Raw genomic sequence first — 5,000 nt, forward strand, 5'->3', positions numbered from 1 at the left:
GTCGGTGGGACGGGAGAAGATTTGTTCATGTCGGGTGAAAAAAAAATTACCAGATGGTAATAAGGACAGTGTGCATGTTGTATTATCACTGTCCCAATCCGCGCGCGCCCGGTGGTCGGTGTCGTAGGTGGTCGGCCGCACTGCTACGCGGGACCGCCTGGCGGCCGGCTAGCGGGACGCGATTTGCGTCCCGCCCGCGCAGGCGGCGCCATTTTTTTTCGTGCCGTGCAGCCACGCGGCGTGCAGCGTTCGATTTACGCGGGTGCGTACGGTGGTCGACGACTTGCAACAACGTCACGGGTGGTCGGTTAGACGAAATGCGCTCGGGGTTGCCCGGGTAGACCGCGGTCGGTGGGACGGGAGAAGATTTGTTCATGTCGGGTGGTCGGGTGAAAAAAAATTACGTAGCACTGTTACGCGCGTCCTAACGTCGTTTACGATGAACACGTATTATTTTCCAGTCGACCGTCCACGGTGGTCCGTCGAGCCGGGGTAGGTCGCATGCGGGCAGCCCGGACGTCGACGTTGCACGGGGTTTCGAAACCGGAGTTTTTGGATCGCGATTTTTTCCAAACCCAATAACTCGTTAACGGTCGGTTTTCGGTGGACGAACCAAAGAGGTGATCTCGTCGGGCGCACCGAATACTATCAGGAATAGTAGGTCCGACGGACGTGATGCGATTTTTAAATATTTTTCGATTGTGCGATTGTGGCGGGGGTATTAGTGTTCGGGTGGGGGGAACCGATACGCGCGCCGATTGCGGTAGTTGACGGGCGCGCGTCCACTGTTGCACGAGCGACGCTACGCCATTACGGGTGGTCGGTTAGACGAAATGTATTATCACTGTCCCAATCCGCGCGCCCGGTGGTCGGTGTCGTAGGCGGTCGGCCGGTACTGCTACTCGGGACCGCATGGCGGCCGGCTAGATTTGCGTCCCGCCATTTTTTTTCGTGCCGTGCCGCCAAGCGGCGTGCGTACGGTGGTCGACGACTTGTAACAACGTCACGGGTGGTCGGTTAGACGAAATGCGCTCGGGGTTGCCCGGGTAGACCGCGGTCGGTGGGACGGGAGAAGATTTGTTCATGTCGGGTGGTCGGGTGAAAAAAAATTACGTAGCACTGTTACGCGCGTCCTAACGTCGTTTACGATGAACACGTTTTATTTTCCAGTCGACCGTCCACGGTGGTCCGTCGAGCCGGGGTAGGTCGCATGCGGGCTGCCCGGACGTCGACGTTGCACGGGGTTTCGAAACCGGAGTTTTTGGATCGCGATTTTTTCCAAACCCAATAACTCGTTATCGGTCGGTGTTCGGTGGACGAACCAAAGAGGTGATCTCGTCGGGCGCACCGAATACTATCAGGAATAGTAGGTCCGACGGACGTGATGCGATTTTTAAATATTTTTCGATTGTGCGATTGCGGCGGGGGTATTAGTGTTCGGGTGGGGGGAACCGATACGCGCGCCGATTGCGGTAGTTGACGGGCGCGCGTCCACTGTTGCACGAGCGACGCTACGCCATTACGGGTGGTCGGTTAGACGAAATGTATTATCACTGTCCCAATCCGCGCGCCCGGTGGTCGGTGTCGTAGGTGGTCGGCCGGCTAGATTTGCGTCCCGCCACTTTTTTTCGTGCCGTGCCGCCAAGCGGCGTGCGTACGGTGGTCGACGACTTGTAACAACGTTAGGCGAAATGCGATTGTGGCGGGGGTATTAGTGTTCGGGCGGGGGGATCCGATACGGGCGCGGATTGCGGTAGTCCACGGGCGCGCGTCCACTGTTACACGAACGACGCTACGCCATTAAGGTGGAAAAACCCGGGATTTTGTAAATTTGTGAGCGGTTCGGTCGTCGGCGTTGCAGTCGACGGCCGGCCGCCGATCACGAACACCACAACAGCAAAGCCACGGGCGACGCCGAAGACGGCGCGTACACCTCGCGGCGCCCACCGGTCGCCGCCAACTGACGGTCGTCCACGTACGCGGGACACCGTCGGTTGAGTGGCCGGTCCGGTGAGAGCCGGCGGAAGGTGACACGCGTCCGCGTTTCGGCCGCCGACCCATCTCGCAATCCGAGTGGCGAAACTCAACCGGCGCCGCGCGTCCACCAGCCGGTGTTTGCGCGGCGCGCGCCAATCCACACCGATGACGACTCCCGTTACCGTTCCGCGTGTCACGAACACTCGACGCCAGAACATTCCCGCCGCGGCCGGCCATCGTCGCCGCGCCCGGCGGTCGCCGGGGCGAAGCCACGGGACGGCGGACTTCGCGTCGCGTCCCGGCTTCCCCCTCGATCTCGGCTGGGGGCCGTTACGAATCGGGCGAGAGCCGGTCTCGGTACGCTCGCCGGGGACCCGTGCACACACCGTCACCCGAACCCGGCGGTCGACCGTCACCCGGTCCGTCTCGTCAACGTGTCGCACTCCGTGTGCCGACCACACCACACACACATTTTGTTGTTGTTGAACCGCGGTCGGTCGCGCGGCCGTGACCCACAGCGGTCCCGGCCACGCGATCGCCCTCGGCGTCGGCTCGCCGCCCCCTTCCGCGGGGCGTCGGACCGGCGCTCGGACGCACGCGTCCCAGGCCGCCACGCGCGTGGCGGTCGCGGGGCGCGGTAGCAGTAAACCCGAGATCCCTGGTTGATCCTGCCAGTAGTCATATGCTTGTCTCAAAGATTAAGCCATGCATGTCTCAGTGCAAGCCGCATTAAGGTGAAACCGCGAAAGGCTCATTAAATCAGTTGTGGTTCCTTAGATCGTACCCAAGTTACTTGGATAACTGTGGTAATTCTAGAGCTAATACATGCCGACAGAGTTCCGACCGTCGCGGCGCTCTCGGGCGTCGCGCGCGGGAGGAACGCTTTTATTAGATCAAAACCGGCCCGTCGCGGCGCGCTTCGTGCGCGTCCCGATCGCGGCCCGCGCAAAGACCTGGTGACTCTGAATAACTTCGAGCTGATCGCACGGTCTCCGTACCGGCGACGCATCTTTCAAATGTCTGCCTTATCAACTGTCGACGGTAGGTTCCATGCCTACCGTGGTGGTAACGGGTAACGGGGAATCAGGGTTCGATTCCGGAGAGGGAGCCTGAGAAACGGCTACCACATCCAAGGAAGGCAGCAGGCGCGCAAATTACCCACTCCCGGAACGGGGAGGTAGTGACGAAAAATAACGATACGGGACTCATCCGAGGCCCCGTAATCGGAATGAGAACACTTTAAAACCTTTAAACGAGGATCAATTGGAGGGCAAGTCTGGTGCCAGCAGCCGCGGTAATTCCAGCTCCAATAGCGTATATTAAAGTTGTTGCGGTTAAAAAGCTCGTAGTCGGATCTGTGTCTGGGCGGTGCCGGACCACCCTGGCGGTCCGGCGTGTCGCGGCCGGCCGTGCCGCGGGACCACGTGTCCCGTCGGCGCGGTCGCCGTCGCGCTCGTCAGCCGTCTCGGGGTGTTAGTTACCGGCACGTCGGCCGGACGTATTGTCGGCAGGCGGACACGTGTCTCGTGCTCCCGGCGCGCCGCGCGGCCACGCGTCGCGCGGCCGTCGGGGTTCGACGACGGCGGCCGCCTACTCCAATCTTGCTGCGCGGTGCTCTTCACCGAGTGCCGTCGGCGGGCCGACACGTTTACTTTGAACAAATTAGAGTGCTCAAAGCAGGCTCAAATCTGGCGGGGCGGCTTCACGGCCGTCTCGTCAAAAGGCCCTGAATACTGGTCGCATGGAATAATGGAACAAGACCTCGGTCCCGCGCATCTCCGCCCTTCGCGGGCGCGCGAAACCGCCCTCCGGGGCGTTTCCGTGCGCGGGCCGCCGGGCCGCGGGCGCCAGTCGCCCGCGCGTCCCGCCGGGCCGGTTTTCGGGACCGGAGGTAATGATCAACAGAGACGGGCGGGGGCATTCGTACCGAGACGTTAGAGGTGAAATTCTTGGATCGTCTCGAGACGAACTGACGCGAAAGCATTTGCCAAGTACGTTCTCGTATGATCAAGAACGAAAGTTAGAGGTTCGAAGGCGATCAGATACCGCCCTAGTTCTAACTGTAAACGATGCCAGCTAGCGATCCGCCGGCGTTTCATTAACGACCCGGCGGGCAGCTTCCGGGAAACCGAAGCTTTTCGGTTCCGGGGGAAGTATGATTGCAAAGTTGAAACTTAAAGGAATTGACGGAAGGGCACCACCAGGAGTGGAGCCTGCGGCTTAATTTGACTCAACACGGGAAACCTCACCAGGCCCGGACACCGGAAAGATTGACAGATTGAGAGCTCTTTCTTGATTCGGTGGGTGGTGGTGCATGGCCGTTCTTAGTTGGTGGAGCGATCTGTCTGGTTAATTCCGATAACGAACGAGACTCTGTCCTGCTAACTAGGCGGGTAAACCCGGGTCGGCGTGGGCGCGGCGCCGGCGGTTTCGGCCGTCTGCGTTCGCGTTCCCGTCGGCTCGGCCCGGTATCCCCGAACGCGTTCGCCCGTCGTCCACGGCGGTCGTCGGGCGCGGCCGCGCCATCCGCGTCCCGGCGTGCGGCGGGCGTGCGGGGGTCGGGGGGCAACCTCCGGTCGCCGTGCGTCAGTCGTGCGCTGGGCTCCGCGGTGAAGCGCGCCGCGTTCGCGGCCGTCGCCGGCGGATCACGATACGTTACTAGGGCTACCGCCGGCTCCCAGGAGCTTAAACTCTTCTTAGAGGGACAGGCGGCGGACGAAAATAGCCGCACGAGACTGAGCGATAACAGGTCTGTGATGCCCTTAGATGTTCTGGGCCGCACGCGCGCTACACTGAAGGAATCAGCGTGTGTTAACATTCCTGGGCCGACAGGCTTCCGGGTAACCCGCTGAACCTCCTTCGTGCTTAGGGATCGTGGCTTGCAATTTTTCCACGTGAACGAGGAATTCCCAGTAAGCGCGAGTCATCAGCTCGCGTTGATTACGTCCCTGCCCTTTGTACACACCGCCCGTCGCTACTACCGATTGAACGACCGCAGTGAGGTCTTCGGACTGGACGCGCGT

The 5,000-nt window shown here is 61.1% G+C and overlaps 1 non-coding gene across 1 annotated transcript in view; it reads left to right on the forward strand.

Annotated features, from left to right (window-relative positions):
• The first annotated feature begins 2,632 nt into the window (after nt 1-2,632).
• The window catches only part of LOC149063315 (small subunit ribosomal RNA), a 2,488-nt gene continuing 120 nt past the window's right edge, over nt 2,633-5,000 (forward strand). Inside the window, exon 1 of the ribosomal RNA XR_016189989.1 lies at nt 2,633-5,000. This exon is cut by the window's right edge and continues 120 nt beyond it. This is a non-coding gene — a ribosomal RNA (small subunit ribosomal RNA).

The sequence above is a fragment of the Diuraphis noxia genome, unplaced genomic scaffold, assembly GCF_037042655.1.
Source record: "Diuraphis noxia isolate RWA-SAM2 unplaced genomic scaffold, SU_Dnox_SAM2 contig0001, whole genome shotgun sequence".
NCBI lineage: Eukaryota > Metazoa > Arthropoda > Insecta > Hemiptera > Aphididae > Diuraphis > Diuraphis noxia.